Raw genomic sequence first — 13,900 nt, 5'->3', positions numbered from 1 at the left:
AGATTCCTCTTTTTTCGTTCATAATATTTAGAAATCGAACACTATGTATTAATTAACAAGGCTTTCTACATATTTAAAATTGTCGATTACACTACTCAACAGCCATTTTGCATATGGGGTATGATATATCAGTTAGTACGTATCTTGGTGTGTAGAATTCGAATCTACCTTTCAAACTGTTCTCCCAAGTAAGATTTTTGAATCTTTAATGACTTTCATTGTTTGTTTTCCGTTTGTAATGCTTATTGTTCTTTTGTTTAGATGTCTAATTTTTTAATTTTGTTATTCGTGCAGGAGTCACTAGATAACAGGTGCGGTAAGGAAATGGCAAATAAAAGAAGAGCATCGTAGTCACACTTTTAGAATACTAAAGAATTGAGATGAAACTATGTTGTGAAGTAATTTAGGCCTAAATATACACTAAATAGTGTTAATCTGAATATGTATTTCTTGTATGTCTTAGTTCCGCGAATGTTGGCCCGTACAGTTTTTGGTTCTGCTGTGTTCAAAATGGTTCAAATGGCTCTGAGCACTATGGGACTCAACTGCTGCGGTCATAAGTCCCTAGAACTTAGAACTACTTAAACCTAACTAACCTAAGGACATCACACACATCCATGCCCGAGGCAGGATTCGAACCTGCGACCGTAGCGGTCGTGCGGCTCCAGACTGTAGCGCCTTTAACCGCGCGGCCACTCCGGCCGGCGGTTCTGCTGTGTATTTAGAAAATGTTACGTATTAGAGAAAAGTTGATTTTATCATTGAATACAGCACCCCAAAATTAGGTAAATCCACGCGTTTACAAACTGTACGCAGAAAAAAGTTTTATTTTGTTGACCAGCATTATTTTGAAATTAGAGACTTATTTCATGCTCTATGACCTAAGACTGGTTAATACAACCGCTTTCTTCCGTCTCCCGTTTCAGTTTTCATCATTCTGTGAATTTTGTAACCCAGTCTTCTCTTCAATTCCATCGAAGAGTTGTTTTAGAGTCTGCTTCTATCCTTTATAACTAGTATTTTTCTTTCAAAAATATTTGTTATCCATCTTTTATGTTGTAGCATGTGCACCCCTTTCTTCTTCTTTGGGGATTTTCCTTCTTGCTTTGTTTCGTTTTGGGGCTCACGATTCTATTTTCTCTTGGCCCACTTCTTTCGTATGACTCTCCTGCATCCACATTTCTATACTCACGCGCGAGATTTTCACATTCTCTCGCTCGCTACGCGTAAACTACTAGAACTACAGAAAAAATGAACAGGACCTTTTTGTGAGAAATTTAATGAAGTTAAATTTCGTACAAGGAGACGTTTTCGCTAGAGGCCGTAGTTTTTGAATTATTCGAGAAAAAACGTTCAAAGGTGAACTTCAAAGGCACCCTCACTCCCATACTCAGCCCCCACCGGTCATGAGTTCTAGTATGTTGTTCATGACACTGTCTGCACAAATATTATCGACTGCACGAATTATTTCCCACATTAGACGATTTTTGGTCTTCATTGACCGGCCTTACTGTACCGCCGGCTTAACTGAGCACTTGACGATTGTAAAATTTACGTTTGTGTAAATTTTACCTATCAATTTTGTGAATTTTAAAGCAAAAAATAAGCAATTACATCGTTGTATTCGTCAGACCTTCTGACTACGAAACTATTGTGCTTTGTTAGGATTAAGTTCGGATCGCATTGTCAACGTAATTAGTTTTAGAGTAATGTTTACAAAAGTCGTTTTTCTTTCATTACCGTGACGAGCACGTTTAAATTAATAATGTTAACGAATAGCCGACTATTCAAGCGACATAATAGTCCAATCAATAGAAACCGAAGAAGGTCTAATATCGGGAATAGTTCACGTAGACTGAAATTTTTGTGCATCGGTAGGAGGAAGTGCCACGAACATAGTACTACAAATCTTGACTGGTGAGAGATGAGTATGGGGTAGAGGTGCGCTTGAAGGTCACTTCTGTACGTTTTTCTTGATTAACTTGAAAATCGTAGCCTCCAGCGAAAACCTTTTCCAGTATAAAATTTAAGTTCATTAAATTTCCTATAAAAAGGTCATGCTGATTTTTCCTGTAGGCGTAGTGGGCGTAGTGAACGAGAGAACATGGCAGCCTCGCGAGTGGTTTATGAAAGCCAGATGTGACACTGCGGGTTTCATGAAACGACAGCGGTAGGAACACCTGAATCACTCTTTGTATTGCCCAGCTCTTACTTTTGTGCATTCATCAAAGACCTTTCTTTCTAGATGTTCTTAGATTTGCTGTTTCACAAATTTGCTTAGTCTTGTAATGCGCGTTTAGCAAGAGTTACAAGCTCTGTGAACCCACCAAGACAATGTAGATATCTGTATCAAATTCTCAGGCCTCATCTGTTATAATTCGAAATGTGGATGAAAGGTCTGTTATAGATCAGCACCTCTGAAAATCAGAGTTGCTGTTACTTTACTGGAAAATATTTTTTCAATGTTGCCAGAGGCTCTCGACAGATTTTTCTTTCAACCACAGCGAAACATTTTGCTTACACATTACTCTTCGTGCAAACCGAGCAGTTGAGCACTCCTGATTATTCGAGTAATCAGTTACACACGACGATATGCGTTTAGCTTTTGCTAAAGTACCGCGCGAGGTGACGCAGTTGTTAAAACACTAGACTCGCATTCGGGACGACGGCCGTTGAGATCCTCATTAGTTCCTTATGATTTCTTTAAATTAGTTATCATAAATGCAGGATTGGTTTCCTTTAAAACTGCAAAGTCGATTTTCTTTCAAATCTCTTCGTAAACTCAGCTCGTGCTGAATAAAAATTAGTCATTCCTTCCATTCTTCCTTCGAGCAACAGTATTTCGCGTCGTGTTTAACATTTTGATCAGATGCTTGCCTGTGGAAAAGCATCCTTCAGACACCTTAAGAGACAGTAATCGTAAGGGACTAAGTTCGGAGAGCAGGCATATTTTGTGCTACCTGCTTGCAGCACCGACTTGTTCTGCGGGAATTGCAAATATATCATTACATGTGAGACTTCTCTGACGTGAATATCCTCAGGCAAATGCTACGACAGCCCGAAACGAAGTCAGTGACGAAGTTCTGTCACCTCGGGAGGTCTGTATGAATCCGGTTGCAGAAGGGAGTGTATAGAGTCATTCAAACGACTCTACTAAATTCTGAAGACAGTCGTCTGTCTCATCTACTGAAAACATAAAATTAAACTTGCTATAGATGGAGTTACTAGTTACTATTAATGTCTTATTATTCGTATATAAAATGTAAAGTTACAGCTTTTTGTTCTGAAAATTTCTTCTTATTAATCATACATCACATTGTGATGCTTCAAAATTAAGTGATTAATTCAATAAATTCCATCGTACTTTGGTACACGTAGATAAAACACAGTGGACGAAACATGGCCAGCACTTTCACATTACTTTTAAAATTCAGAGGGATCGCATTTCCCTTTATTTGAGACTAAATGGAGTTTATTTGTCGGTAGCAGACACAGTAAACCTATCTGGATTTATTGACTGGCAGCCGTGAATGTCTTTCGTTTATAGTTTATCTACATCTGTGATCTGCAAACTACTATGAAGTGCATGACAGAGAGTACTTGCTACTGCAACAGTTTATTAGGGTTTATCCTCGTTCCATTCGCGTATGGAGCGCGCGAAGATTGACTGCTTAACCTTTCGAGTACAAAACTGAGCTTAATCATCACAGAAAGCAGTGAATACATGAAGAAATTGCCAACAAGTAAACAATCAGTTGTTTTAATGAGTTAGTTTCATTTTGAAAGCATTGGTACATACAGTTTTCAACCACCCATTATTTCATGTGGTATATTTTAAAGTAATCCTAAAGTAGTTCTAAATAACAAGCAAAAATGGGCCTAAGCATTAATAAATTTATGTGAAAATACGTACTGCCTCAGTGGTTTCACCACGAAACTACTCGCAAAAGAAGTAGTATTAACTCCAATTTTCGTTACAATATCTTGAAATAAATTTACTTTCAACGTCAATGATCTTCTCGATATAATCAATAACAAAGGACCACAATCACGTGGCACAATCTCAGCACCGATTATTGCTTTGAACGCTGTGACTGCTACAATGCACTGAATTCGCAGAAACAACTATCACTCAAAGGGTTAAAGGCCTCTGTGCGCGTTGTAATTAATCTAGGCTTTTCTTCACGGTCCCTACTGACGTGAGACGTAGAGGATTGTAGGATATTTCTAGATTTCTCACCATTGCTCCTTCTTCAAAAGTTCTCAGCGGGCTTTCTCGGGATAGTTTACGTCTACCTTCAAGAGTCTGCCAGTTCAGTTTCTTCAGCATGGCCGTGACACTCACCCATGTGTCACACAATCTTGTGACTACTCGTGCAGTCCTTCTTTGTATATGCAACATCTCCTGTTAGCCCTATTTTTACAGACGTCATCAGTATCCTATGATAGGACACAAGCAATCTATTTTATGGGCTGACTGCATTTTTTAAGTTTCCCGTCTGATTTACCTACGACCTAGTCTATGTGATTGTTCCATGGTGAATTCCTACTAAGAAAAACGTCCAGGTATTTATACAGGGCGTAACAGGTACATGTGGAGATATTTTTGTATGTCATGCCTTAATATGTACACACGTATTGGTTGTTTTTTGTCTGCATCTAACAGTCCTTCCACTAACACGCCATATAATTTATTACCTGATGTTTCCTGCACGGTTATAATTGCGCCGCTAACTGGACTATGTCTGTGAGTGTAGACTAACTGTTTTACATTCTCGTGTCCACAGGTCAATATCTGAACTGCTACGGCTCGTAATAGGCATAATTATTTGTCTACAAATGAGAGAAATACTGATGTATTCACGTTCGGTACACTGTCCTCAGTTACCAATAGAAATATCTGCACTTATGCCCTTTACACCGTGCAACAGGTTGACTGATTCCAATACTGATATTGCGGTCGTGTGATATTACACTGTCTCCTTGTAGGTGAAGTGCATAATTTTAAGACCGAGCGAGGTGGCGCAGTGGTTAGCACACTGGACTCGCATTCGGGAGGACAACGGTTCAATCCCGTCTCCGGCCATCCTGATTTAGGTTTTCCGTGATTTCCCTAAATCGTTTCAGGCAAATGCCGGGATGGTTCCTTTGAAAGGGCACGGCCGATTTCCTTCCCAATCCCTCCCTAACCCGAGCTTGCGCTCCGTCTCTAATGACCTCGTTGTCGACGGGACGTTAAACACTAACCGCCACCACCATCGCCTAATGTTAAATTTATTACTATTTCAAGTAAGTCGTCAAACTTTGCACCCCTTTGAAATCTTATCAAGATCTGACTCTTCTTCCTTCAGCTATGTGGATTCATTTTTATAGACAATTATATCATCTGCGAGAAGTCTGTGCTTACTATTAATATTGTGTGCCTTGTCATTAATGTTCGACATTACCTGGGGCACACCTGAAGTTACTCCTGCATCTGTCGATGACTTTCCATCCTGCTGGGTCCTCCTTCTCAAGAAATCTTCAAGCCCAAGCACAACTCTCACTTGATACCCCATACGATCGTGCTTTAGGTAAGAAATGTAGGAGTATTACTGAGTTAAATGCTTTTTAGAAGTCGAGAAATACTGCATCCACGTGACTACCTTAACTCACGACTTTCGTGTCATGTGAGCGATTTAGGCTTCGAATGACCAATGTTTTTGTGTGACGCTTTCTTCCAACTACCAGCCATACGGTTGTTTTTTTTTTTTTTTTTTTGACGTATATGCTGTGCACTATGGTTAAAAGAGGCGCTAACTTAGCCACAAACTCCGTTTGCAGTTTGACAGGGATTTCATCGGGGCCTAGATCTTTGTTCAATTTTAGCGATGTGAGCTGTTTCTTAAAATCTGTAGCACTCCTTATAGTGGTGCGTAAATAAAACTGTTTTGGTCTGTCTTGAATTTTCTTTGTAAAGTAACGTTTGTAAATGGTATTCAGCATTTCTGCGTTTGATTTGCTACCTTCAGTTTCAGTTTTATCTCTTCCATGAGAAACTGGACAATAACTTTGGTGCTGCTGACAATCTTTGCATGTAACCAGAATTTCTTTTGATTATGAGAGATTTTTCGATAAGATTTTGCTACAGTAGTCGTTGAAGGTCTCGCGCATTGCCTATTTGGCAACAGAACGACTTCAAAGTAGCATTTTTCTAGCCATAGATCTACGGTTCGCCGTACACTTACCGTACAGTAGTTTCTGTTACTTTGCAAATTTAACAGAGACTGTATACCATGGAGCATACCTCCCGTCATAAACTGTTCCACTAGGTACGCATGTATCCAGTACTTGGTCAACTATTCTTGTAAACATGAGCTGTGCTCCTGCCCAGAGCTGTTTCAGGTTCCACATTTAGATACGCCAATCTTTTATTATTTTTCTGAATATATAAAATATTCTACTTGTCTTAGCTCTCCTTTGTGCTTTCGTAATCACTATTGCTACAACCGCTTCATAGTCACTGACACCAGTTTCAACGTGGACATCCTTAACTTAGTTGCAGTAACGTTTGAAACAGCTATCGTTTTGTGAATGTCAAATGGCTAGCAGCCTTTTGAAACTGCAGTTATATAAATGCTCTCTCATGAATTCCCATAGGTCATAAGTTCAACTAGCCGTCGATTTTGTAGACGATAGCGTTAGTGTGCCCCAATCGATGTGTCTGCATCCTTTATTTTAAACACTGTACGTTTTGAGAAATGTTTTCCAATTAAAGGGCGTATAAGCAGCAACGGTGGATTGGCGACAGTAACCATTAAGAAATGGAAACACAGAAATTGAAGTGAAAAGCAGCCGAAACACATGGCTTGCTAAGTTTTTGATTTCTTTCTTTCAGTGAACTTTTTTTTTAAAATAGAAGCCAAGAGACAAAGAAGTTGGAAAGGTTTCATGGGTTAATAAGCCGCTCAGCATTGCTTGACCGATTGACAGAGCAGTTTGTTACGAAGCACAGTTGACACATACGGCAACGGTATAACACCGCTACTCGTCCGGAAAAAGTTACACAGATAAACGATCAGATATTCTTTTCTGCATTACTTACATAACAGAAACAAAGGACTTCCAGTTGACCCAATGCAGCCATGGCTACAAGACGTGCTACGAGACTTCAGCTGCAATGCTGTGTGTGGAAGTGGCTGTCACAGCGATCTCTTTCATACCGGTCTGTAACGCTAGTCCCCCCTCGTGTGAAAAAACCGGTCTATCGAAAGTAAGACGATGTACTTGCTGTCGGCAGTGGACGCAATAGTCGCAGTGGCTGTATGGAGACGTTCGCTGGACTGGTGTGGGCAAATAAATTTCAATTCAAATCCATGAATTCCGTGCGTTATCACCAAGCACAGCACACAATAAAATAGATTACTCTACGGTAGGCGTGTGATTTGAACCCTCGTCCATTTATCCGGGTTCAGACTCCGTACGGTGTCCGGACAGTTGCCACGCCGGACATTTGCCACGCCAGACATTTTCCACGATTTTAACTGCTCCTAAGGGTTCGGTCCCTTGTCTCCCCCTCCCCCCTCCTCCTCGTCAACATCATCACCCGCCCGCCCAGTTTGCTTTCGAAGTTCGTAACGTGACCATCAGTATGGAAGTTACGGCAACGAACAAGGGCAGGCCTCCTGCTCATTACAAAGGTTACGCGTATCTTAAACAGAGGGAATCTAAAGAAGGTGTTGTTATATGGATGTGCTTACGCCGAAAAGCGGATCATTGCAAGGGAAAGCTGCTTTCGCGGAACGGAGAAGTGTTGAACGTATTAGATCATCTCTGTGGACCACCTGACGATGCGGGTCTGAAAGTGAGAAAGCAAGTGGAAAGGGTGAAGACAAGGTCTCGAGAAGAAACTACACAGTTATCGGAGATATACGCGGATGAAATTGGAAATCTACATAATAAAGTTTGTGACTTTGTTACAGTGATGCCTGATTCAGAATCTATGAAGAGACCCATGCGTCGTCGATGGAGTCAAGAGCGGGGGAACCAACAAGAGCCTAAGAACTCTTATGAAATTGATCTTCATGAAGATCTATTAAAAATGGGATATGACAGTAGTTTTCTTCTGGAAGACGATAGATTACAGGTGAGAATAATGATTTTTAGTGGAAACAAAGGAAAAGAAAGTTTAAAAACATGCTCCCATTTTTTTATGGATGGAACATTTAAGAGATGCAGCAAGTAGTTTGCACAAATCTACACCATACAAGTAGACTTAGGAGGTCCGATTAAAGAAACAAACATTCTTCCTACTGTATTTGCACTGCTCCCTAATAAGAAGAAAGACACATATGTTCGTCTGTTTCGTCTGATAACACAGGCAGTCTCTGAGTGGTGACCCAAACAAGTAAAGGTGGACTTTTAGGCAGCTGCGATATCGGCCATTCGTCAAGTTTTCCCACAAATGAAATAAATGGATTCTATTTCCATATGAAGAAGAGTTTATGGAGAAAAATTCGAGTTCTCGGTCTAACTGAGGAGTACCGCTAGAACGAGGATTTAAGACTTCACGTTAGCATGTGTGCAGCGCTGGCAGTTGTAAAACCGGAGGACGTAAGCAGTGAATGGATTGAGATTCATGCAGAAGCTCCTGATAATGGAAGGTTCTCTCAATTTTTTGACTACTTTGTGGATAACTGGCTAGAGAATGAGGATATCACAATAGAAATGTGGGACTGTTACGGAATAACGCACCGAATGACGAATGCTGTTGAATGGTGGCACAACAAAATAAATAAAGAGTATTATTGGAAACCCTCACCCTAGAATCAACACTTTGGTAGAGTGCTTGAAAAAGAAAGCAGAGCTCACAGACTGCATGTACATGAAATTGGAAATGAATCTTGAAGGTAAGAAGAGGAAGAAAATGTACTTGAAGCTCGACGATAGGATAGAGAGAATCGTAAAGAATTATGAAGAGACCGGCAACATTAGGCCTTGCTTGAAAGCCATTGGCCATATTCAGAAACTGGACTAAAATACGTTAAAATAATGTATTAAAAAACTATGAAGACCACCGAGTCCTCGTAGATTACTGAGATAAAATTATTAAAACATTGAATCAGCATTATCGGAGCTAATATTAAGTTGTAATTGTAAATAGAGTGTACATTAGTTCAGCGTGTTTAGGCTGATTTTTACACAAGCCAGAGTGGTAAATGGTCATTTATCATTTTCACGGTCCAAAGCCTGTGCAAAGTGTGATGCGAATCAGCCTTTACTGTAAAAATTAAAAAGTGTTTCAAGCCTCACAAAAGTATCCCTATTGTTGTCACGTTAAGATAACTTTTTTTCTAGCTTCCAATATTATGACCAAACTATTAAATAATTGTGAGCTCTAAAATAATTTTATGAAGCTTCAGAATCGCAACTATCACCTAACATATCATGGTTTGTTAAACTGATAGTATACGCTTTTGTAAAAGAAAATGGGAAATGAACCTTTGAATTGCACCTAAAATTGACATCCCAAAACTGATCTGATTCTAAGGTTGACGATTTTGGCACCTCAAATATTTTTTATTTACGTTTAGCTGCAAACATTTATAGTAGATATAAATATAGTCCTTTAATAATTAAAATTTCTTACTAAATTGTCGATTATCTTTAAACAGGTCAGTAAAGGCAAGGAGCTTACTACTGAAAATTAATTGTTACTAAAGAACATCAGAAACAAATGTATTAGACCTACTTTCCTTATACATTAGAGACTTTTTGAAAAGATATTTGATCATTTCCTCTGTCACTGACAGTGTAATTTCAGTTGCTTTGCAACACCAGGGATGTCTACTTCTAAATTATGTTTGCAGCTGTTCTCATTTCGAATTCTGGAATATTTACTTCGTGTTCTTTGGTGAAGGAATTTCGGAAAATGCATTTACTAACTCCACTTTAGTGGCACTGTCATCAGTAACATTAACGTCGCTATCGCGCAGTAAAGGTACTTACTGAGCCTTTCCGCTGGTTTACTTAAAATGGGACCAGTATCTCTTTGGATTTTCCGCCATATTTCTAGAGCGAGTTTCGTTGTGGAAACTATTAAATGCATCTCGCATTGAAATCTGCACCAAATTTCGAGCCTCAGTAAAACTTCACCAATCTTGGAGATTTTGCGTTCGTCTAAATTACACGTGCCTTTTGCGGTGCTCCTGCAACAGCTTTCTGACGTGTTTTGTGTACCATGGGGGATCAGTTCCGTCTCTTATTAATTTATTTGGTATGAATATCTCGAGTGCTGTTGATACTATTTCTTTGAACTTAAGCCACATATAGTCTTCATTTACATAGTTTGGAAGGATTGGAGACTATCTCTTAGAAAGACGTCACCCGAATTTTTAGCTGCTTTTATAAATAGATATATTTCGCGTTTAGTTTTGGTGAATTTCTTTGTTACGTAAGTTAGCCTCGCTGCGACTGCGTGTTCCGTAATCCCTGTATCCGTCCTGATGCTCAGGATTATTTGTGGCTAAGAGGTCAAGTGTGTTTTCGTAACCATTTACAATTTGAATGGCCTCGTCAACTAATTGTTAAAAATAATTTAAAAAAAAAGCATTTAGAACAATTACGGAAGTTGTTTTCTATTTACAATAGGGTATGAAAAAGTATTTTTGTCAACATGCGGAAGGTAGGTTGAAGTAACTGCCAACTATAATTGTATGAGTAGGGTACCTATTTGTGATGAGACTCAAGTTTTCTTTGAACTGTTCAGCAACTGTTTCATCTGACACATGGGGTCAGAAAAGGAGACAGTTATTAATTTATTCCGGTTGTCGAATATAACCTCTGCCCATACGAAGTCACAGGAACTATCTGCTACAAAGTCGATTGTGAGCTTACATTATTTTTCCTTACGTTATCCTTCTTATTCCTGTTGTAGTGCAGATAATTACAATTAAGGCTTTTGCCTCCAGAACCTAAGATGCTTTCTCTGTGAACCTGTAAATACCAGAGCTAGTCAGTGTAGAACAACAACGTACGTTTGCGTTACATTCTATATTACTTCATTTCCTTATTTCTAACATTTTAAAATTGTAAGTCGACTTTAGACGACATGTCAATCATAGATCTTCTTATCTCTATTTAGTGAACGTTTTTTCAGTTATGATTTGAACATTGTCCCGCTACACTTTATTAACTAATGTTTTTAGAGAGTCGGAACTGCCGGTGGTAGCGGTCATGTGTCCACGAGGTTTGCTTGCTTGTGCGAACGTGTGTGTGTGTTTTCTCTGCTGAAGAAGGCTTTGGCCAAAAGCTATAATGTGTAACAGACTTTTCGTTGTGCTTGTCTGCGACTCAGCGGCTCACCTTTACAGTGAGTAACAATCTATTCTTTTCCTAATATTGTGGACATTCCAACCTAGAGTTTCCACTGTTTGATATCGAAGTAAGTGGTTCTAGGATAGAGTATCATCTAAAACCTCTCAACAGAGGAGAGACACTTGGGAGTGACGGGGTACCTGTACTACCCCTCTTCTAGCAGCAGTGTACGCAAAGCCCCTGGAGGAGCGAAGCGTTCACCGTCACTGGAAATATGGGCAGGTCATAACGATCTCAAGAAGGGTCTCAAACTGACGCACGCAACTATAGACCTATATCGCTGACAACGGTCTGGTCTGTTACAGAATTTTGTGCTCACATTTATTCTGACTATAAATCTGCTTTGAAGGAATCAATACGGATTTTGCAAACAACACTCGTGTAAAACCTTGCTCTGTTCGTCACGAGACGCAGAAGGTAGCAGATGTCGGCACTCAAGTTGATGCCGCGTACCTTGATTTCCCCGGGTTCCCGGGTTCGATTCCCGGCGGGGTCAGGGATTTTCTCTGCCTCGTGATGGCTGGGTGTTGTGTGATGTCCTTAGGTTAGTTAGGTTTAAGTAGTTCTAAGTTCTAGGGGACTGATGACCATAGATGTTAAGTCCCATAGTGCTCAGAGCCATTTGAAGCATTTTTGAACCTTGACTTCCGGAAGGAGAATTCCGTACTATCGCCTAATGAACAAAATAATACACACGGAAAATCAGACCATCTTTATATTCGACTTAAGAGTTCCTGGCAAATCAACACAGCATGACATTCTTAACGGATAGAAATCTTCAGTCGTCATAGTAACATCGGTCTTCCTCCAACGCAGTGTTACAGGACCACTACTTTTCTCAATACACACTCAAAAAAGTTTTGCATCCCCTCGGTTCCGAGAGTTCCGGAACCTGTACAGAAAATTGGAATAGAGATCAACATAAACATCATTCCCGCCCTTTTTATTGCTCATGAAAACCACACATTGCATGTTGTACCACCAAACAGCGAGACCTTCAGAGGTGGGGGTCCAGATTGCTGTACACGTCCTCTCGCATTGATGCATACGTGTATTCGTCGTGGCATGCTATTCACAAGTTAATCAAGGCACTGTTCGTCCAGATTGTCCCACTCCTCAACGGCGATTCGGTGTATATCCCTCAGAGTGGTTGGTGTGTCACATCGTCCATAAACAGCCATTTTCAATCTATACCAGGCATGTTCCATAGGGTTCATGTCAGGAGAACATACTGTCCACTCTAGTCGAGCGATGTCGTAATCCTGAAGGAAGTCATTCTCAAGATGTGCACTATGGAGGCGCGAGTTGTCGTCCAAGAAAACAAATGCCTCGTCAATATGCTGCCGATATGGTTGCACTATCGGTTGGAGGATGGCATTCACGTATCGTACAGACGTAACGGCGCCTTCTACGACCACTAGCGGCGTACGTCGGCCGCACATAATGCCACCAAACAGCGGGGAACTTCCACCTCGCTGCACTCGCTGGACGGTGTGTCTAAGGCGTTCAGCCTTACCGGGTTGCCTCCAAACACGTCTCCGACGATTGTCTGGTTGAAGGCATATGCGACACTCATCGGTAAAGAGAACGTGATGCCAATCCTGAGCGGTCCATTCGGCATGTTGTTGGGCCCATCTATATCGCGCTGCATGGTGTCGTGGTTGCAAAGATGGACCTCGCCATGGACGTCGGGAGTGAAGTTGCGCATCATGCAGCCTACTGCGCACACTTTGAATCGTAACACGACGTCCTGTGGCTTCACGAAAAGCATTATTCAACATGGTGGCGTTGCTGTCAGGGTTCCTCTGAGCCATAATCCGTAGGTAGCGGTCATCCACTGCAGTAGTAGCCCTTGGGCGGCCTGAGCGAGGCATGTCATCGACAGTTCCGGTCTTTCTGTATCTCCTCCATGTCCGAACAACATCAGGGTGGTTCACTCCGAGAAGCCTGGACACTTCGCTTGTTGAGAGCCCTTCCTAGCACAAAGTAACAACGCGGACGAGATCGAACCGCAGTATTGACCGTCTAGACATGGTTCAACTACAGACAACACGAGCCGTGTACCTCCTTCCTGGTGGAATGACTGGAACTGATCGGCTGTCGGATCCCCTCCGTCTAATAGGCGCTGCTCATGGATGGTTGTTTACATCTTTGGAAGGGTTTACTGACATCTCTGAACAGTCAAAGGGTCTGTGTCTGTGATAAAATATCTAAAGTCAACGTATATCTTCAGGAGTTCTGGGAACCAGGGTGATGCAAAACTTTGTTTGTGTATGTATATAAACAGCATAGTGAATAACTTTGAAAACTCCACGGGGTACTTCGCAAATGATGCTGTTGTATACAGAGAAATCTCAACTGCAGATAGTTGAATACAAATACAGAAGGATCCGCAGACGATCGACACTATGGAAATACGCGTATTGAGATATTTAAAGTGGAACGACAACATAAAAGTAATCGCGTGTGGTTCAGATGCGAGACTGAGATTGATTGGAAGGATCCTTGGGAAATACATTCCACTCGAATGAGGTAGCCCACAGAA

The sequence above is a fragment of the Schistocerca cancellata genome, chromosome 2 (genome assembly GCF_023864275.1).
Source record: "Schistocerca cancellata isolate TAMUIC-IGC-003103 chromosome 2, iqSchCanc2.1, whole genome shotgun sequence".
Lineage (NCBI taxonomy): Eukaryota > Metazoa > Arthropoda > Insecta > Orthoptera > Acrididae > Schistocerca > Schistocerca cancellata.
The sequence above is the reverse complement of the archived record's forward strand: the minus strand, read 5'-3'. Positions refer to the sequence as shown.